Source organism: Schistocerca americana, unplaced genomic scaffold (genome assembly GCF_021461395.2).
Source record: "Schistocerca americana isolate TAMUIC-IGC-003095 unplaced genomic scaffold, iqSchAmer2.1 HiC_scaffold_25, whole genome shotgun sequence".
Classification (NCBI taxonomy): domain Eukaryota; kingdom Metazoa; phylum Arthropoda; class Insecta; order Orthoptera; family Acrididae; genus Schistocerca; species Schistocerca americana.
In genome coordinates, this window is record NW_025725961.1 from 3,291,539 (window position 1) to 3,315,915 (window position 24,377).

Sequence of the window (24,377 nt, forward strand, 5' to 3'; positions counted from 1 at the left end):
ATGCCGACTTATGTACATGAGGACTGACACTCTAACTTTCTGTGATTTGAACCTCTCCTGTGAGTCCAGTTTTAGATTCGAATGCTTCACTTCAGGTTTACTGTATCCCTCGGACCTTCTTATTGACGATGAGACACAGAAATTGCATCCGAATTTAATACAAAAGGCACAATGCCGACTTAAGTACAAGAGGACTGACACTCTAACTTTCTATGATTTGAGCCTCTCCTGTGAGTCCAGTTATAGATTCCGATGCTTCACTTCAGGTTTACTGTATCCCTTGGACCTTCTTATTGACGATGAAACACAGAAATAGCATTCGAATTTAATACAAAAGGCACAATGCCGACTTAAGTACAAGAGGAATGACACTCTAACTTTCTATGATTTGAACCTCTCCTGTGAGTCCAGTTTTAAATTCCGATGCTTCACTTCAGGATTACTGTATCCGTTGGACTTTCTTATTGACGATGAAACACAGAAATTGCATCCAAATGTTATACAAAAGGCACAATGCCGACTTAAGTACAAGAGGACTGACACTCAAACTTTCTATGATTAGAACCTCTCCTGTGAGTCCAGTTTCAGATTCCGATGCTTCACTTCCGGTTTACTGTATCCCTTGGACCTTCTTATTGACGATGAAAAACAGAAATTACATCCGAATTTAATACAAAAGGCACAATGCCGACTTAAGTACACGAGGACTGACACTCTAACTTTCTATGATTTTAACCTCTCCTATGAGTCCAGTTTTAGCTTCCGATGCTTCACTTCAGGTTTACTGTATCCCTTGCACCTTCTTGTTGACGAAGAAACACAGAAATTGCAACTGAATGTAATTCAAACGGCAGAATGCCGACTTAAGTACAAGAGGACTGACACTCTAACCTTCTATGATTTGAACCTCTCCTGTGAGTCCAGTTTTAGATACCGATGCTTCACTTCAGGTTTACTGTATCTCTTGGACCTTCTTATTGACGATGAAACACAGAAATTGCATCCGAATTTAATAGAAAAGGCACAATGCCTCCTTAAGTACAAGAGGACTGACACAATAACTTTCTATGATTTGAACCTCTCCTGTGAGTCCAGTTTTAGATTCCGATGCTACACTTCCGGTTTACTGTATCCCTTGGACCTTCAGATTGACGATGAAACACAGAAATTCCATCCGAATTTAATACAAAAGCATAATGCCGACTTAAGTACAAGAGGACTGACACTCTAACTTTCTATGATTTGAACCTCTCCTGTGAGTCCACTTTTAGATTCCGATGCTTCACTTCTATTTTACTGTATCCCTTGGACCGTCTAATTGACGACGAAACACAGAAACGGCCTCCGAATTTAAACAAAAGGCACAATGCCGCCTTAAGTACAAGAGGACAGATACTCTAAATTTATATGATTTTAACCTCTCCTGTGAGTCCAGTTTTAGATTCCGATGCCACACTTCAGGTTTACTGTATCCCATGGACCTTTTTATTGACGATGATACACAGAAATTGCATCCGAATTTAATACAAAAGGCACAATGCCGACTTAAGTACAAGAGGACTGACACTCTAACTTTCTGTGATTTGAGCCTCTCCTGTGAGTCCAGTTTTAGTTTCCGATGCTTCACCTCCGGTTTACTGTATCCCTGGGACCTCCTTATTGGCGATGAAGCATAGAAATAGCATTCGAATTTAATACAAAAGGCACAAAGCCGACTTAAGTACAAGAGGACTGACACTCTAACTTTCTATGATTTGAACCTCTCCTGTGAGTCCAGTTTTAGATTCCGATGCTTCACTTCAAGTTTACTGTTTCCCTTCGACCATCTTATTGACGATGAAACACAGAAATTGCATCCGAATTTAATACAAAAGGCACAATGCCGACTTAACTACAAGAGGACTGACACTCTAACTTTCTATGATTTGAACCTCTCCTGTGAGTCCAGTTTTAGATTCCGATGCTTCACTTCAGGATTACTGTATCCCTTGGACCTTCTTATTGACGATGAAACACAGAAATTGCATCCAAATGTAATACAAAAGGCACAATGCCGACTTAAGTACAAGAGGAGTGACACTCTAACTTTCTGTGATTTGAGCCTCTCCTGTGAGTCCAGTTTTAGTTTCCGATGCTTCACTTCCGGTTTACTGTATCCCTGGGACCTTCTTATTGACGATGAAACAAAGAAATTGCATCCGAATTTAATACAAAAGGCACAATGCCAACTTAAGTACAGGACGACTGACACTCTAACTTTCTATGATTTGAACCTTTCCTGTGAGTCCAGTTTTAGAATCCGAAGCTTCACTTCAGGATTACTGTATCCCTTGCACCTTCTTATTGACGATGAAACACAGAAATTGCAACTGAATGTAATACAAACGGCAGAATGCCGACTTAAGTACAAGGGGACTGACACTCTAACTTTCTATGATTTGAACCTCTCCTGTGAGTCCAGTTTCAGATTCCGATGCTTCACTTCAGGTTTACAGTATCCCTTGAATCTTCTTATTGACGACGAAACACAGAAATTGCATCCGAATTTAATACAAAAGGCACAATGCCGCCAAAAGTACAAGAGGACTGACACTCTAACTTTATATGATTTGAACCTCTCCTGTGAGTCCAGTTTTAGATTCCGATGTTTCACTTCAGGTTTACTGTATCACTTTGACCTTCTTATTAGCGATGAAACACAGAAATTGCATCCGAAATTAATACAAAAGGCACAATGCCGACTTAAGTACAAGAGGACTGACACTCTAATTTTCTATGATTTCAACCTCTTCTGTGAGTCCACTTTAAGATTCCGATGCTTCACTTCAGGTTTACTGTATCGCTTGGACCCTTTTATTGACGATGAAACACAGAAATTGCATCCGAATTTAATACAAAAGACACAATGCCGACTTAAGTACAAGAGGACTGACACTCTAACTTTCTATGATTAGAGCCTCTCCTGTGAGTCCTGTTTTAGATTCCGATGCTGCACCTCGGGTTTACTGTATCCCTTGGACCTCCTTAATGACGATGAAACACAGAAATAGCATTCGAATTTAATACAAAAGGCACAATGCCGACTTAAGTACAAGAGGACTGACACTCTAACTTTCTATGATTTGAATCTCTCCTGTGAGTACAGTTTTAGATTCCAATGCTTCACTTCAGGTTTACTGTATCCCTTGGACCTTCTTATTGACGATGAAACACAGAAATTGCATCCAAATGTTATACAAGAGGCACAATGCCGACTTAAGTACAAGAGGACTGACACTCAAACTTTCTATGATTTGAACCTCTCCTGTGAGTCCAGTTTCAGATTCCGATGCTTCACTTCCGTTTTAGTGTATCCCTAGGTTCTTCTTATTGACGATGAAAAACAGAAATTGCATCCGAATTTAATACAATAGGCACAATGGCGACTTAAGAACAAGAGGACTGACACTTAATTTTCTATGATATGAACCTTTCCAGTGAGTCCAGTTTTAGATTCCGATGCGTCACTTCAGGTTTACTGTATCCCTTGCACCTTCTTATTGACGAAGAAACACAGAAATTGCAACTGAATGTAACACAAACGGCAGAATGCCGACTTAAGTACAAGAGGACTGACACTCTAACTTTCTATGATTTGAACCTCTCCTGTGAGTCCAGTTTTAGATCTCGATGCTTCACTTCAGGTTTACTGTATCACTTGGACCTTCTAATTGACGATGAAACACAGAAATTGCATCCGAACGTAATACAAAAGGCACAATGCCGACTTAAGTACAAGAGGACTGACACTATAACTTTCTGTGATTTGAAACTCTCCTGTGAGTCCAGTTTAAATTCCGATGCATCACTTCAGGTTTACTGTATCCCGAGGACCTTCTTATTGACGATGAAACACAGAAATTGCATCCAAATGTAATACACTAGGCACAATGCCGACTTAAGTACAAGAGGACTGACACTCTAACTATCTATGATTTGAACCCCTCCTGTGAGTCCAGTTTCAGATTCCGATGCTTCACTTCAGGTTTACTGTATCCCTTCTACCATCTTATTGACGATGAAATACAGAAATTGCATCCGAATTTAATACAAATGGCACAATGCCGACTGAGTTACAAGAGGACTGACACTCTAACTTTCTATGATATGAACCTCCCCTGTGAGTCGACTTTTAGATCTCGATGCTTCACTTCAGGTTTACTGTATCCCTTGGACCTTCTTATTGATGATGAAACACAGAAATTGCATCCGAATTTAATACAAGAGGCAAAATGGCAACTTAAGTACAAGTGGCCTGACACTCTAATTTTCTATGAATTCAACCTCTCCTGTGAGTCCAGTTTTAGATTCCGATGCTTCACTTCAGGTTTACTGCATCCCTTGGACCTTCTTATTGGCGATGAAACACAGAAATTGCATCCGAATTTTATACAAAAGGCACAATGCCGACTTAAGTACAAGAGGACTGACACTCTAACTTTCTATGATTTGAACCTCTCCTGTGAGTCCAGATTTAGATTCCGATGCTTCACTTCAGTTTTACTGTATCCCTTGGACCTTCTTATTGATGATGAAACACAGAAATTGCAACCGAATTTAATACAAAACGCACAATGCCGACTTAAGTACAAGAGGACTGACACTTTACCTTTCTATGATTTGAACCTCTCCTGTGAGTTGAGTTTTAGATTCCGATGCTTCTCTTCAGGTATACTGTATACCTTGGACCTTCTTATTGACGATGAAACACAGAAATTGCATCCGAATTTAATACAAAAGGCACAATGCCGACTTAAGTACAAATGGACTGACACTCTAACTTTCTATGATTTGAACCTCTCCTATGGGTCCAGTTTTAGATTCCGATACTTCACTTCAGGTTTACTGCATCCCTTGAACCTTATTATTGGCGATGAAACACAGAAATTGCATCCGAATATAATACAAAATGCACAATGCCGGCTTAAGTACAAGAGGACTGACACTCTAACTTTCTATTATTTGAACCTCTCCTGTGAGTGCAGTTTTACATTCCGATGCATCACTTCCGGTTTACTGTTTCCCTTGGACCTTCTTATTGACGATGAATCACAGAAAAAGCATCCGAATTTAATACAAAAGGCACAATGCCGACTTAAGTACAAGAGGACTGACACTCTAACTTTCTATGATTTGAACCTCTCCTCTGAGTCCAGTTTTAGATCCGGATGCTTCACTTCAGGTTTACTGTATCTCTTGGACCTTCTTATTGACGATAAAACACAGAAATTGCATCCGAATTTAATACAAAAGGCACAATGCCTCCTTAAGTACAAGAGGACTGACACAATAACTTTCTATGATTTGAACCTCTCCTGTGAGTCCAGTTTTAGATTCCGATGCTACACTTCCGGTTTACTGTATCCCTTGGACCTTCTGATTGACGATGAATCACAGAAATTCCATCCGAATTTAATACAAAGCACAATGCCGACTTAAGTACAAGAGGACTGACACTCTAACTTTCTATGATTTGAACCTCTCCTGTGAGTCCACTTTTAGATTCCGATGCTTCACTTCTATTTTACTGTATCCCTTGGACCGTCGTATTGACGACGAAACACAGAAACGGCCTCCGAATTTAAACAAAAGGCACAATGCCGCCTTAAGTACAAGAGGACAGACACTCTAAATTTATATGATTTGAACCTCTCCTGTGAGTCCAGTTTTAGATTAAGATGCTACACTTCAGGTTTACTGTATCCCTTGGACCATTTTATTGACGATGATACACAGAAATTGCATCCGAATGTAATACAAAAGGCACAATGCCGACTTAAGTACAAGAGGACTGACACTCTAACTTTCTGTGATTTGAGCCTCTCCTGTGAGTCCAGTTTTAGTTTCTGATGCTTCACTTCCGGTTTACTGTATCCCTGGGACCTCCTTATTGGCGATGAAACACAGAAATAGCATTCGAATTTAATACAAAAGGCACAAAGCCGACTTAAGTACAAGAGGACTGACACTCTAACTTTCTATGATTTGAACCTCTCCTGTGAGTCCAGTTTTAGATTCCGATGCTTCACTTCATGTTTACTGTTTCCCTTCGACCATCTTATTGACGATGAAACACAGAAATTGCATCCGAATTTAATACAAAAGGCACAATGCCGACTTAACTACAAGAGGACTAAATCTCTAACTTTCTATGATTTGAACCTCTCCTGTGAGTCCAGTTTTAGATTCCGATGCTTCACTTCAGGATTACTGTATCCCTTGGACCTTCTTATTGACGATGAAACAGAGAAATTGCATCCAAATGTAATACAAAAAGCACAATGCCGACTTAAGTACAAGAGGAGTGACACTCTAACTTTCTGTGATTTGAGCCTCTCCTGTGAGTCCAGTTTTAGTTTCCGATGCTTCACTTCCGGTTTACTGTATACCTGGGACCTTCTTCTTGACGATGAAACAAAGAAATTGCATCCGAATTTAATACAAAAGGCACAATGCCGACTTAAGTACAGGACGACTGACACTCTAACTTTCTATGATTTGAACCTTTCCTGTGAGTCCAGTTTTAGAATCCGAAGCTTCACTTCAGGTTTACTGTATCCCTTGCACCTTTTTATTTACGATGAAACACAGAAATTGCAACTGAATGTAATACAAAAGGCACAATGCCGACTTAAGTACAAGAGGACTGACACTCTAACTTTCTGTGATTTGAGCCTCTCCTGTGAGTCCAGTTTCAGATTCCGATGCTTCACTTCCGGTTTACTGTATCCCTTGGACCTTCTTATTGACGATGAAACAAAGAAATTGCATCCGAATTTAATACAAAAGGCACAATGCCGACTTAACTACAAGAGGACTGACACTCTAACTTTCTATGATTTAAACCTCTCCTGTGATTCCAGTTTTAGATTCCGATGCTACACTTCAGGTTTACTGTATCCCTTGGACCTTCTTATTAACGATGAAACACAGAAATTCCATCCGAATTTAATACAAAAGCACAATGCCGACTTAAGTACAAGAGGACTGACACTCTAACTTTCTATGATTTGAACCTCTCCTCTGAGTCCAGTTTTAGATTCCGATGCTTCACCTCAGGTTTACTGTATCTCTTGGACCTTCTTATTCACGATGAAGCACAGAAATTGCAACTGAAATTAATACAAACGGCAGAATGCCGACTTAAGTACAAGAGGACTGACACTCTAACTTTCTATGATTTGAACCTCTCCTGTGAGTCCAGTTTCAGATTCCGATGCTTCACTTCAGGATTACTGTATCCCTTGAACCTTCTTATTGACGACGAAACACAGAAATTGCATCCGAATTTAATACAAAAGGCACAATGCCGCCCCAAGTACAAGAGGACTGACACTCTAACTTTATGTGATTTGAACCTCTCCTGTGAGTCCAGTTTTAGATTCCGATGTTTCACTTCAGGTTTACTGTATCACTTTGACCTTCTTATTAACGATGAAACACAGAAATTGCATCCGAATTTAATACAAAAGGCACAATGCCGACTTAAGTACAAGAGGACTGACACTCTAACTTTCTATGATTTCAACCTCTTCTGTGAGTCCACTTTAAGATTCCGATGCTTCACTTCAGGTTTACTGTATCGCTTGGACCCTTTTATTGACGATGAAACACAGAAATTGCATCCGAATTTAATACAAAAGGCACAATGCCGACTTAAGTACAAGAGGACTGACACTCTAATTTTCTATGATTAGAGCCTCTCCTGTGAGTCCAGTTTTAGATTCCGATGCTTGACTTCGGGTTTACTGTATCCCTTGGACCTCCTTAATGACGATGAAACACAGAAATAGCATTCGAATTTAATACAAAAGGCAAAATGCCGACTTAAGTACAAGAGGACTGACACTCTAACTTTCTATGACTTGAATCTCTCCTGTGAGTACAGTTTTAGATTCCGATGCTTCACTTCAGGTTTACTGTATCCCTTGGACCTTCTTATTGACGATGAAACACAGAAATTGCATCCAAATGTTATACAAAAGGCACAATGCCGACTTAAGTACAAGAGGACTGACACTCAAACTTTCTATGATTTGAACCTCTCCTGTGAGTCCAGTTTCAGATTCCGATGCTTCACTTCCGGTTTACTGCATCCCTAGGACCTTCTTATTGATGATGAAAAACAGAAATTGCATCCGAATTTAATACAAAAGGCACAATGGCGACTTAAGAACAAGAGGACTGACACTTAACTTTCTGTGAAATGAACCATTCCTGTGAGTCCAGTTTTAGATTACGATGCTTCACTTCAGGTTTACTGTATCCCTTGCACCTTCTTATTGACGAAGAAACACAGAAATTTCAACTGAATGTAACACCAACGGCAGAATGCCGACTTAAGTACAAGAGGACTGACACTCTAACTTTCTATGATTTGAACCTCTCCTGTGAGTCCAGTTTTAGATCTCGATGCTTCACTTCAGGTTTACTGTATCACTTGGACCTTCTTATTGACGATGAACACAGAAATTGCATCCGAACTTAATACAAAAGGCACAATGCCGACTTAAGTACAAGAGGACTGACACTATAACTTTCTATGATTTGAAACTCTCCTGTGAGTCCAGTTTAAATTCCGATGCATCACTTCAGGTTTACTGTATCCCAAGGACCTTCTTATTGACGATGAAACACAGAAATTGCATCCAAATGTAATACACTAGGCACAATGCCGACTTAAGTACAAGAGGACTGACACTCTAACTATCTATGATTTGAACCTCTCCTGTGAGTCCAGTTTCAGATTCCGATGCTTCACTTCAGGTTTACTGTATCCCTTCTACCATCTTATTGACGATGAAATACAGAAATTGCATCCGAATTTAATACAAAAGGCACAAAGCCGACTGAAGTACAAGAGGACTGACACATTAACTTTCTATGATATGAACCTCCCCTGTGAGTCGACTTTTAGATCTCGATGCTTCACTTCAGGTTTACTGTATCCCTTGGACCTTTTTATTGTCGGAGAAACACAGAAATTGCATCCGAATTTAATACAAAAGGCACAATGCCGACTTAAGAACAAGAGGACAGACACTCTAAATTTCTATGATTTGAACCTCTCCTCTGAGTCCAGTTTTAGATTCCGATGCTTCACTTCAGGTTTACTGCATCCCTTGGATCTTCTTAATGACGATGAAACACAGAAATTGCATCCGAATTTAATACAAGAGGCAAAATGGCAACTTTAGTACAAGTGGCCTGACACTCTAATTTTCTATGAATTCAACCTCTCCTGTGAGTCCAGTTTTAGATTCCGATGCTTCACTTCAGGTTTACTGTATCCCTTGGACCTTCTTATTGACGATGAAACACAGAAATTGCATCCGAATGTAATACATAAGGCACAATGCCGACTTAAGTACAAGAGGACTGACACTCTAACTTTCTATGATTTGAACCTCTCCTGTGAGTACAGTTTTAGATTCCGATGCTGCACTTCAGGTTTTCTGTATCCCTTGGACCTTCTTATTGATGAAGAAACACAGAAATTGCATCCGACGTTAATACAAACCGCACAATGCCGACTTAAGTACAAGAGGACTGACACTCTACCTTGCTATGATTTGAACCTCTCCTGTGAGGCGAGTTTTAAATTCCGATGCTTCACTTCAGGTTTACTGTTTACCTTCGACCTTCTTATTGACGATGAAACACAGAAATTGCATCCGAATTTAATACAAAAGGCACAATGCCGACTTACGTACAAAAGGACTGACACTCTAACTTTCCATGATTTGAACCTCTCCTGTGAGTCCAGTTTTATATTCCGATGCTTCACTTCAGGTTTACTGCTTCCCTTGGACCTTCTTATTGGCGATGAAACACAGAAATTGCATCCGAATTTTATACAAAAGGCACAATGCCGACTTAAGTACAAGAGGACTGACACTCTAACTTTCTATGATTTGAACCTCTCCAGTGAGTCCAGATTTAGATTCCGATGCTTCACTTCAGTTTTACTGTATCCCTTGGACCTTCTTATTGATGATGAAACACAGAAATAGCATCCGAATTTAATACAAAACGCACAATGCCGACTTAAGTACAAGAGGACAGAAACTTTACCTTTCTATGATTTGAACCTCTCCTGTGAGTTGAGTTTTAGATTCCGATGCTTCACTACAGGTATACTGTATACCATGGACCTTCTTATTGACGATGAAACACAGAAATTGCATCCGAATTTAATACAAAAGGCACAATGCCGACTTAAGTACAAATGGACTGACACTCTAACTTTCTATGATTTGAACCTCTCCTGTGGGTCCAGTATTTGATTCCGATACTTCACTTCAGGTTTACTGCATCCCTTGAACCTTATTATTGGCGATGAAACACAGAAATTGCATCCGAATATAATACAAAACGCACAATGCCGACTTAAGTACAAGAGGACTGACACTCTAACTTTCTATTATTTGAAACTCTCCTGTGAGTGCAGTTTTACATTCCGATGCATCACTTCCGGTTTACTGTATCCCTTGGACCTTCTTATTGACGATGAATCACAGAAAAAGCATCCGAATTTAATACAAAAGGCACAATGCCGACTTAAGTACAAGAGGACTGACACTCTGCCATTCTATGATTTTAACCTCTCCTGTGAGTCTAGTTTTAGATTCCGATGCTTCACTTCAGATTTATTGTATCCCTTTGTCCTTCTTATTGACGATGAAACACAGAAATTGTATCCGAATTTAATACATAAGGCACATTGGCGACATAAGTACCAGAGGACTGACACTCTAACTTTCTGTGATTTGAACCTCTCCTGTGAGTCCAGTTTTAAGTTCCGATGCTTCACTTCTGGTTTACTGTATACCTTGGACCATCTTATTGACGACGAAACACAGCAATTGCATCCGAATTTAATACAAAAGGCACAATGCCGACTTAAGTACAAGAGGACTGACACTCTAACTTTCTATGATTTGAACCGCTCTTGTGAGTCCAGTTTTAGATTCCGATGCTTCACTTCAGGTTTACTGTATCCCTTGGACCTTCTTATTGACGATGAAGCACAGAAAGTTCATCGGAATATAATTCAAAAAGCCCTATGCCGACGTAAGTACAAGAGGACGACACTCTAACTTTCTATGATGAGAACCGCTCTTGTGAGTCCAGTTTTAGATTCCGATGCTTCACTTCAGGTTTACTGTATCCCTTGGACCTTCTTATTGACGATGAAACACAGAAATTCCATCCGAATTTAATACAAAAGCACAATGCCGACTTAAGTACAAGAGGACTGACACACTAACTTTCTATGATTTGAACCTCTCCTGTGAGTCCAGTTTTAGATTCCGATGCTTCACTTCAGGTTTACTGTATCCCTTGGACCTTCTTCTTGACGATGAACCACTGAAATTGTATCCGAATTTAATGCAAAAGCACGATGCCGACTTAAGTACAAGAGGACTGACACTCTAACTTGCTATGATTTGAACCTCACCTGTGAGTCCACTTTAAGACTCCGATGCTTCACTTCAGGTTTACTATATCCCTTGGACCTTTTTTTTGACGATGAAACACAGAAATTGCATCCGAATTTAATACAAAAGGCATAATGCCGACTTATGTACAAGAGGACTCACACTCTAACTTTCTATGATTTGAGCCTAACCTGTGAGCCAAGTTTTAGATTCCGATGATTCACCTCAGGTTTACTGTATCACTTGGACCTTCTTATTGACGATGAAACACAGAAATAGCATTCGAATTTAATACAAAAGGACAAACCCGACTTAAGTACAAGTGGACTAACACTCTAACTTTGTATGATTTGAACCTCTCCTGTGAGTCCAGTTTTAGATTCCGATGCTTCACTTCTGGTTTACTGTATCCCATGGACCTTCTTATTGACGATGAAAGACAGAAATTGCATCCAAATGTAATACACAAGGCACAATGCCGACTTAAGTACAAGATGACTGACACTCTAACTTTCTATGATTTGAACCTCTCCTGTGAGTCCAGTTTTTTATCTCGATGCTTCACTTCAGGTTTACTGTATCACTTGGACCTTCTTATTGACGATGAAACACAGAAATTGCATCCGAACTTAATACAAAAGGCACAATGCCGACTTAAGTACAAGAGGAATGACACTATAACTTTCTATGATTTGAAACTCTCCTGTGAGTCCAGTTTAAATTCCGATGCATCACTTCAGGTTTACTGTATCCAAAGGACCTTCTTATTGACGATGAAACACAGAAATTGCATCCAAATGTAATACACAAGGCACAACGCCGACTTAAGTACAAGAGGACTGACACTCTAACTCTCTGTGATTTGAACCTCTAGTGTGAGTCCAGTTTCAGATTCCGATGCTTCACTTCCGGTTTACAGTATCCCTTGGACCTTCTTATTGACGATGAAACAAAGAAATTACATCCGAATTTAATGCAAATGGCACAATGCCGAGTTAAGTACAAGATGACTGACACTCTAACTTTCTATGATTTGAACCTCTCCTGTGAGTCCAGTTTTAGATCCCGATCCATCACTTCAGGTTTACTGTATCCCTTGGACCTTCTTATTGACGATGAAACACAGAAATTGCATCCGAATTTAATACAAATGGCACATTGCCGCCTTAGGTACAAGAGGACTGACACAATAACTTTCTATGATGTGACCCTCTCCTGTGAGTCCAGTTTTAGATTCCGATGCTACACTTCAGGTTTACTGTATCCCTTGGACCTTCTTATTAACGATGAAACACAGAAATTCCATCCGAATTTAATACAAAAGCACAATGCCGACTTAGTACAAGAGGACTGACACTCTAACTTTCTATGATTTGAACATCTCCTCTGGGTCCAGTTTTAGATTCCGATGCTTCATTTCAGGTTTACTGTATCTCTTGGACCTTCTTATTCACGATGAAGCACAGAAATTGCAACTGAATGTAATACAAACGGCAGAATGCCGACTTAAGTGCAAGAGGACTGACACTCTAATATTCTGTGATTTGAACCTCTCCTGTGAGTCCAGTTTTAGATTCCGATGCTTCACTTCAGGTTTACTGTATACCTTGGACCTTCTTATTGACGACGAAACACAGAAATTGCATCCGAATTTAATACAAAATACACAAAGCCGCCTCAAGTACAAGAGGACTGACACTCTAATTTTCTATGATTTGAACCTCTCCTGTGAGTCCAGTTTTAGGTTCCGATGCTTCACTTCAGGTTTACTGTATCCCTTGGACCCTTTTATTGACGATGAAACACAGAAATTGCATCCGAATTTAATACAAAAGGCACAATGCCGACTTAAGTACAAGAGGACTGACACTCTAACTTTCTATGATATGAGACTCTCCTGTGAGTCCAGTTTTAGATTCCGATGCTTCACTTCAGGTTTACTGTATCCCTTGGACCTCCTCATTGACGATGAAACACAGAAATAGCATTCGAATTTAATACAAAAGGCACAATGCCAACTTAAGTACAAGAGGAGTTACACTCTAACTTTCTATGATTTGAACCTCTCCTGTGAGTCCAGTTTTAGATTCCGATGCTTCACTTCAGGTTTGCTGTATCCATTGGACCTTCTTATTGACGATGAAACGCTGAAATTGCATCCGAATTTAATACAAAAGGCACAATGCCGACTTAAGTACAAGAGGACTGACAATCTAACTTTCTATAATTTAGACCTCTCCTGTGAGTCCAGTTTTAGATTCCGATGCTTCACTTCAAAATTACTGTATCCCTTGGGCCTTCTTATTGATGATGAAACACAGAAATTGCATCCAAATGTTATACAAAAAGGCACAATGCCGACTTAAGTACAAGAGGACTGACACTCAAACTTTCTATGATTAGAACCTCTCCTGTGAGTCCAGTTTCAGATTCCGATGCTTCACTTCCGGTTTACTGTATCCCTTGGACCTTCTTATTGACGATGAAAAACAGAAATTGCATCCGAATTTAATACAATAGGCACAATGGCGACTTAAGAACAAGAGGACTGACACTTAATTTTCTATGATATGAACCTTTCCTGTGAGTCCAGTTATAGATTCCGATGCTTCACTTCAGGTTTACTGTATCCCTTGCACCTTCTTATTGACGAAGAACCACAGAAATTGCAACTGAATGTAACACAAACGGCAGAATGCCGACTTAAGTACAAGAGGACTGACACTCTAACTTTCTATGATTTGAACCTCTCCTGTGAGTCCAGTTTTAGATCTCGATGCTTCACTTCAGGTTTACTGTATCCCTTCTACCATCTTATTGACGATGAAATACAGAAATTGCATCCGAATTTAATACAAAAGGCACAATGCCGACTGAAGTACAAGAGGACTGACACTCTAACTTTCTATGATATGAACCTCCCCTGTGAGTCGACTTTTAGATCTCGATGCTTCACTTCAGGTTTACTGTATCCTTTGGACCTTTTTATTGTCGTAGAAACACAGAAATTGCATCCGAATTTAATACAAAAGGCACAATGCCGTCTTAAGTACAAGAGGACAGACACTCTAAATTTCTATGTTTTGAACCTCTCCTCTGAGTCCAGTTTTAGATTCCGATGCTTCACTTCAGGTTTACTGTATCCCTTGGATCTTCTTATTGACGATGAAACACAGAAATTGCATCCGAATTTAATACAAGAGGCAAAATGGCAACTTAAGTACAAGTGGCCTGACACTCTAATTTTCTATGAATTCAACCTCTCCTGTGAGTCCAGTTTTAGATTCCGATGCTTCACTTCAGGTTTACTGTATCCCTTGGACCTTCTTATTGACGATGAAACACAGAAATTGCATCCGAATGTAATACATAGGACACAATGCCGACTTAAGTACAAGAGGACTGACACTCTAACTTTCTATGATTTGAACCTCTCCTGTGAGTCCAGGTTTAGATTCCGATGCTCCACTTCAGGTTTTCTGTATCCCTTAGACCTTCTTATTGATGAAGAAACACAGAAATTGCATCCGAATTTAATACAAACCGCACAATGCCGACTTAAGTACAAGAGGACTGACACTCTACCTTGCAATGATTTGAACCTCTCCTGTGAGGCGAGTTTTAAATTCCGAAGCTTCAATTCAGGTTTACTGTTTACCTTGGACCTTCTTATTGACGATGAAACACAGAAATTGCATCCGAATTTAATACCAAAGGCACAATGCCGACTTAAGTACAAATGGACTGACACTCTAACTTTCTATGATTTGAACCTCTCCTGTGAGTCCAGTTTTAGATTCCGATGCTTCACTTCGGGTGTACTGCATCCCTTGGACCTTCTTATTGGCGATGAAACACAGAAATTGCATCCGAATTTTATACAAAAGGCACAATGCCGACTTAAGTACAAGAGGACTGACACTCTATTTTTCAATGATTTGAACCTCTCCTGTGAGTCCAGATTTAGATTCCGATGCTGCACTTCAGTTTTACTGTACCCCTTGGACCTTCTTATTGATGATGAAACACAGAAATTGCATCCGAATTTAATACAAAACGCACAATGCCGACTTAAGTACAAGAGGACTGACACTTTACCTTTCTATGATTTGAACCTCTCCTGTGAGTTGAGTTTTAGATTCCGATGCTTCACTTGAGGTATACTGTATACCTTGGACCTTCTTATTGACGATGAAACACAGAAATTGCATCCGAATTTAATACAAAAGGCACAATGCCGACTAAAGTACAAATGGACTGACACTCTAACTTTCTATGATTTGAACCTCTCCTGTGGGTCCAGTTTTAGATTCCCATACTTCACTTCAGGTTTACTGCATCCCTTGAACCTTATTATTGGCGATGAAACACAGAAATTGCATCCGAATATAATACAAAATGCACAATGCCGACTTAAGTACAAGAGGACTGACACTCTAACTTTCTATTATTTGAACCTCTCCTGTGAGTGCAGTTTTACATTCCGATGCATCACTTCCGGTTTACTGTATCCCTTGGACCTTCTTATTGACGATGAATCACAGAAAAAGCATCCTTTTTTAATAAAAAGGCACAATGCCGACTTAAGTACAAGAGGACTGACACTCTAACTTTCTATGATTTCAACCTCTTCTGTGAGTCCACTTTAAGATTCCGATGCTTCACTTCAGGTTTACTGTATCGCTTGGACCCTTTTATTGACGATGAAACACAGAAATTGCATCCGAATTTAATACAAAAGGCACAATGCCGACTTAAGTACAAGAGGACTGACACTCTAATTTTCTATGATTAGAGCCTCTCCTGTGAGTCCAGTTTTAGATTCCGATGCTTGACTTCGGGTTTACTGTATCCCTTGGACCTCCTTAATGACGATGAAACACAGAAATAGCATTCGAATTTAATACAAAAGGCAAAATGCCGACTTAAGTACAAGAGGACTGACACTCTAACTTTCTATGATTTGAATCTCTCCTGTGAGTACAGTTTTAGATTCCGATGCTTCACTTCAGGTTTACTGTATCCCTTGGACCTTCTTATTGACGATGAAACACAGAAATTGCATCCAAATGTTATACAAAAGGCACAATGCCGACTTAAGTACAAGAGGACTGACACTCAAACTTTCTATGATTTGAACCTCTCCTGTGAGTCCAGTTTCAGATTCCGATGCTTCACTTCCGGTTTACTGCATCCCTAGGACCTTCTTATTGACGATGAAAAACAGAAATTGCATCCGAATTTAATACAAAAGGCACAATGGCGACTTAAGAACAAGAGGACTGACACTTAACTTTCTGTGAAATGAACCTTTCCTGTGAGTCCAGTTTTAGATTACGATGCTTCACTTCAGGTTTACTGTATCCCTTGCACCTTCTTATTGACGAAGAAACACAGAAATTTCAACTGAATGTAACACCAACGGCAGAATGCCGACTTAAGTACAAGAGGACTGACACTCTAACTTTCTATGATTTGAACCTCTCCTGTGAGTCCAGATTTAGATCTCGATGCTTCACTTCAGGTTTACTGTATCACTTGGACCTTCTTATTGACGATGAACACAGAAAGTTCATCGGAATATAATTCAAAAGGCACTATGCCGACGTAAGTACAAGAGGACTGACACTATAACTTTCTATGATTTGAAACTCTCCTGTGAGTCCAGTTTAAATTCCGATGCATCACTTCAGGTTTACTGTATCCCAAGGACCTTCTTATTGACGATGAAACACAGAAATTGCATCCAAATGTAATACACTAGGAACAATGCCGACTTAAGTACAAGAGGACTGACACTCTAACTATCTATGATTTGAACCTCTCCTGTGAGTCCAGATTTAGATTCCGATGCTTCACTTCAGTTTTACTGTATCCCTTGGACCTTCTTATTGATGATGAAACACAGAAATAGCATCCGAATTTAATACAAAACGCACAATGCCGACTTAAGTACAAGAGGACTGAAACTTTACCTTTCTATGATTTGAACCTCTCCTGTGAGTTGAGTTTTAGATTCCGATGCTTCACTACAGGTATACTGTATACCTTGGACCTTCTTATTGACGATGAAACACAGAAATTGCATCCGAATTTAATACAAAAGGCACAATGCCGACTTAAGTACGATTGGACTGACACTCTAACTTTCTATGATTTGAACCTCTCCTGTGGGTCCAGTTTTTGATTCCGATACTTCACTTCAGGTTTACTGCATCCCTTGAACCTTATTATTGGCGATGAAACACAGAAATTGCATCCGAATATAATACAAAACGCACAATGCCGACTTAAGTACAAGAGGACTGACACTCTAACTTTCTATTATTTGAAACTCTCCTGTGAGTGCAGTTTTACATTCCGATGCATCACTTCCGGTTTACTGTATCCCTTGGACCTTCTTATTGACGATGAATCACAGAAAAAGCATCCGAATTTAATACAAAAGGGACAATGCCGACTTAAGTACAAGAGGACTGACACTCTGCCATTCTATGATTTTAACCTCTCCTGTGAATCTAGTTTTAGATTCCGATGCTTCACTTCAGATTTACTGTATCCCTTTGTCCTTCTTATTGACGATGAAACACAGAAATTGTATCCGAATTTAATACATAAGGCACATTGGCGACATAAGTACCAGAGGACTGACACTCTAACTTTCTGTGATTTGAACCTCTCCTGTGAGTCCAGTTTTAAGTTCCGATGCTTCACTTCTGGTTTACTGTATACCTTGGACCATCTTATTGACGACGAAACACAGAAATTGCATCCGAATTTAATACAAAAGGCACAATGCCGACTTAAGTACAAGAGGACTGACACTCAAACTTTCTATGATTTGAACCGCTCTTGTGAGTCCAGTTTTAGATTCCGATGCTTCACTTCAGGTTTACTGTATCCCTTGGACCTTCTTATTGACGATGAAGCACAGAAAGTTCATCGGAATATAATTCAAAAGGCCCTATGCCGACGTAAGTACAAGAGGACTGACACTCTAACTTTCTATGATGAGAACCGCTCTTGTGAGTCCAGTTTTAGATTCCGATGCTTCACTTCAGGTTTACTGTATCCCTTGGACCTTCTTATTGACGATGAAACACAGAAATTCCATCCGAATTTAATACAAAAGCACAATGCCGACTTAAGTACAAGAGGACTGACACACTAACTTTCTATGATTTGAACCTCTCCTGTGAGTCCAGTTTTAGATTCCGATGCTTCACTTCAGGTTTACTGTATCCCTAGGACCTTCTTCTTGACGATGAACCACTGAAATTGTATCCGAATTTAATGCAAAAGGCACAATGCCGACTTAAGTACAAGAGGACTGACACTCTAACTTGCTATAATTTGAACCTCTCCTGTGAGTCCACTTTAAGACTCCGATGCTTCACTTCAGGTTTACTATATCCCTTGGACCTTTTTTTTGACGATGAAACACAGAAATTGCATCCGAATTTAATACAAAAGGCATAATGCCGACTTATGTACAAGAGGACTCACACTCTAACTTTCTATGATTTGAGCCTAACCTGTGAGCCCAGTTTTAGATTCCGATGATTCACCTCAGGTATACTGTATCACTTGGACCTTCTTATTGACGATGAAACACAGAAATAGCATTCGAATTTAATACAAAAGGACAAACCCGACTTAAGTACAAGTGGACTAACACTCTAACTTTGTAGGATTTGAACCTCTCCTGTGAGTCCAGTTTTAGATTCCGATGCTTCACTTCTGGTTTACTGTATCCCATTGACCTTCTTATTGACGATGAAACACAGAAATTGCATCCAAATGTAATACACAAGGCACAATGCCGACTTAAGTACAAGATGACTGACACTCTAACTTTCTATGATTTGAACCTCTCCTGTGAGTCCAGTTTTTTATCTCGATGCTTCACTTCAGGTTTACTGTATCACTTGGACCTTCTTATTGACGACGAAACACAGAAATTGCATCCGAACTTAATACAAAAGGCACAATGCCGACTTACGTACAAAAGGACTGACACTCTAACTTTCTATGATTTGAACCTCTCCTGTGAGTCCAGTTTTATATTCCGATGCTTCACTTCAGGTTTACTGCTTCCCTTGGACCTTCTTATTGGCGATGAAACACAGAAATTGCATCCGAATTTTATACAAAAGGCACAATGCCGACTTAAGTACAAGAGGACTGACACTCTAACTTTCTATGATTTGAACCTCTCCTGTGAGTCCAGATTTAGATTCCGATGCTTCACTTCAGTTTTACTGTATCCCTTGGACCTTCTTATTGATGATGAAACACAGAAATAGCATCCGAATTTAATACAAAACGCACAATGCCGACTTAAGTACAAGAGGACTGAAACTTTACCTTTCTATGATTTGAACCTCTCCTGTGAGTTGAGTTTTAGATTCCGATGCTTCACTACGGGTATACTGTATACCTTGGACCTTCTTATTGACGATGAAACACAGAAATTGCATCCGAATTTAATACAAAAGGCACAATGCCGACTTAAGTACGATTGGACTGACACTCTAACTTTCTATGATTTGAACCTCTCCTGTGGGTCCAGTTTTTGATTCCGATACTTCACTTCAGGTTTACTGCATCCCTTGAACCTTATTATTGGCGATGAAACACAGAAATTGCATCCGAATATAATACAAAACGCACAATGCCGACTTAAGTACAAGAGGACTGACACTCTAACTTTCTATTATTTGAAACTCTCCTGTGAGTGCAGTTTTACATTCCGATGCATCACTTCCGGTTTACTGTATCCCTTGGACCTTCTTATTGACGATGAATCACAGAAAAAGCATCCGAATTTAATACAAAAGGCACAATGCCGACTTAAGTACAAGAGGACTGACACTCTAACTTTCTATGATTTGAACCTCTCCTCTGAGTCCAGTTTTAGATCCGGATGCTTCACTTCAGGTTTACTGTATCTCTTGGACCTTCTTATTGACGATAAAACACAGAAATTGCATCCGAATTTAATACAAAAGGCACAATGCCTCCTTAAGTACAAGAGGACTGACACAATAACTTTCTATGATTTGAACCTCTCCTGTGAGTCCAGTTTTAGATTCCGATGCTACACTTCCGGTTTACTGTATCCCTTGGACCTTCTGATTGACGATGAATCACAGAAATTCCATCCGAATTTAATACAAAGCACAATGCCGACTTAAGTACAAGAGGACTGACACTCTAACTTTCTATGATTTGAACCTCTCCTGTGAGTCCACTTTTAGATTCCGATGCTTCACTTCTATTTTACTGTATCCCTTGGACCGTCGTATTGACGACGAAACACAGAAACGGCCTCCGAATTTAAACAAAAGGCACAATGCCGCCTTAAGTACAAGAGGACAGACACTCTAAATTTATATGATTTGAACCTCTCCTGTGAGTCCAGTTTTAGATTAAGATGCTACACTTCAGGTTTACTGTATCCCTTGGACCATTTTATTGACGATGATACACAGAAATTGCATCCGAATGTAATACAAAAGGCACAATGCCGACTTAAGTACAAGAGGACTGACACTCTAACTTTCTGTGATTTGAGCCACTCCTGTGAGTCCAGTTTTAGTTTCTGATGCTTCACTTCCGGTTTACTGTATCCCTGGGACCTCCTTATTGGCGATGAAACACAGAAATAGCATTCGAATTTAATACAAAAGGCACAAAGCCGACTTAAGTACAAGAGGACTGACACTCTAACTTTCTATGATTTGAACCTCTCCTGTGAGTCCAGTTTTAGATTCCGATGCTTCACTTCATGTTTACTGTTTCCCTTCGACCATCTTATTGACGATGAAACACAGAAATTGCATCCGAATTTAATACAAAAGGCACAATGCCGACTTAACTACAAGAGGACTAAATCTCTAACTTTCTATGATTTGAACCTCTCCTGTGAGTCCAGTTTTAGATTCCGATGCTTCACTTCAGGATTACTGTATCCCTTGGACCTTCTTATTGACGATGAAACAGAGAAATTGCATCCAAATGTAATACAAAAAGCACAATGCCGACTTAAGTACAAGAGGAGTGACACTCTAACTTTCTGTGATTTGAGCCTCTCCTGTGAGTCCAGTTTTAGTTTCCGATGCTTCACTTCCGGTTTACTGTATACCTGGGACCTTCTTCTTGACGATGAAACAAAGAAATTGCATCCGAATTTAATACAAAAGGCACAATGCCGACTTAAGTACAGGACGACTGACACTCTATCTTTCTATGATTTGAACCTTTCCTGTGAGTCCAGTTTTAGAATCCGAAGCTTCACTTCAGGTTTACTGTATCCCTTGCACCTTTTTATTTACGATGAAACACAGAAATTGCAACTGAATGTAATACAAAAGGCACAATGCCGACTTAAGTACAAGAGGACTGACACTCTAACTTTCTGTGATTTGAGCCTCTCCTGTGAGTCCAGTTTCAGATTCCGATGCTTCACTTCCGGTTTACTGTATCCCTTGGACCTTCTTATTGACGATGAAACAAAGAAATTGCATCCGAATTTAATACAAAAGGCACAATGCCGACTTAACTACAAGAGGACTGACACTCTAACTTTCTATGATTTAAACCTCTCCTGTGATTCCAGTTTTAGATTCCGATGCTACACTTCAGGTTTACTGTATCCCTTGGACCTTCTTATTAACGATGAAACACAGAAATTCCATCCGAATTTAATACAAAAGCACAATGCCGACTTAAGTACAAGAGGACTGACACTCTAACTTTCTATGATTTGAACCTCTCCTCTGAGTCCAGTTTTAGATTCCGATGCTTCACCTCAGGTTTACTGTATCTCTTGGACCTTCTTATTCACGATGAAGCACAGAAATTGCAACTGAAATTAATACAAACGGCAGAATGCCGACTTAAGTACAAGAGGACTGACACTCTAACTTTCTATGATTTGAACCTCTCCTGTGAGTCCAGTTTCAGATTCCGATGCTTCACTTCAGGATTACTGTATCCCTTGAACCTTCTTATTGACGACGAAACACAGAAATTGCATCCGAATTTAATACAAAAGGCACAATGCCGCCCCAAGTACAAGAGGACTGACACTCTAACTTTATGTGATTTGAACCTCTCCTGTGAGTCCAGTTTTAGATTCCGATGTTTCACTTCAGGTTTACTGTATCACTTTGACCTTCTTATTAACGATGAAACACAGAAATTGCATCCGAATTTAATACAAAAGGCACAATGCCGACTTAAGTACAAGAGGACTGACACTCTAACTTTCTATGATTTCAACCTCTTCTGTGAGTCCACTTTAAGATTCCGATGCTTCACTTCAGGTTTACTGTATCGCTTGGACCCTTTTATTGACGATGAAACACAGAAATTGCATCCGAATTTAATACAAAAGGCACAATGCCGACTTAAGTACAAGAGGACTGACACTCTAATTTTCTATGATTAGAGCCTCTCCTGTGAGTCCAGTTTTAGATTCCGATGCTTGACTTCGGGTTTACTGTATCCCTTGGACCTCCTTAATGACGATGAAACACAGAAATAGCATTCGAATTTAATACAAAAGGCAAAATGCCGACTTAAGTACAAGAGGACTGACACTCTAACTTTCTATGACTTGAATCTCTCCTGTGAGTACAGTTTTAGATTCCGATGCTTCACTTCAGGTTTACTGTATCCCTTGGACCTTCTTATTGACGATGAAACACAGAAATTGCATCCAAATGTTATACAAAAGGCACAATGCCGACTTAAGTACAAGAGGACTGACACTCAAACTTTCTATGATTTGAACCTCTCCTGTGAGTCCAGTTTCAGATTCCGATGCTTCACTTCCGGTTTACTGCATCCCTAGGACCTTCTTATTGATGATGAAAAACAGAAATTGCATCCGAATTTAATACAAAAGGCACAATGGCGACTTAAGAACAAGAGGACTGACACTTAACTTTCTGTGAAATGAACCATTCCTGTGAGTCCAGTTTTAGATTACGATGCTTCACTTCAGGTTTACTGTATCCCTTGCACCTTCTTATTGACGAAGAAACACAGAAATTTCAACTGAATGTAACACCAACGGCAGAATGCCGACTTAAGTACAAGAGGACTGACACTCTAACTTTCTATGATTTGAACCTCTCCTGTGAGTCCAGTTTTAGATCTCGATGCTTCACTTCAGGTTTACTGTATCACTTGGACCTTCTTATTGACGATGAACACAGAAATTGCATCCGAACTTAATACAAAAGGCACAATGCCGACTTAAGTACAAGAGGACTGACACTATAACTTTCTATGATTTGAAACTCTCCTGTGAGTCCAGTTTAAATTCCGATGCATCACTTCAGGTTTACTGTATCCCAAGGACCTTCTTATTGACGATGAAACACAGAAATTGCATCCAAATGTAATACACTAGGCACAATGCCGACTTAAGTACAGGAGGACTGACACTCTAACTATCTATGATTTGAACCTCTCCTGTGAGTCCAGTTTCAGATTCCGATGCTTCACTTCAGGTTTACTGTATCCCTTCTACCATCTTATTGACGATGAAATACAGAAATTGCATCCGAATTTAATACAAAAGGCACAAAGCCGACTGAAGTACAAGAGGACTGACACATTAACTTTCTATGATATGAACCTCCCCTGTGAGTCGACTTTTAGATCTCGATGCTTCACTTCAGGTTTACTGTATCCCTTGGACCTTTTTATTGTCGGAGAAACACAGAAATTGCATCCGAATTTAATACAAAAGGCACAATGCCGACTTAAGAACAAGAGGACAGACACTCTAAATTTCTATGATTTGAACCTCTCCTCTGAGTCCAGTTTTAGATTCCGATGCTTCACTTCAGGTTTACTGCATCCCTTGGATCTTCTTAATGA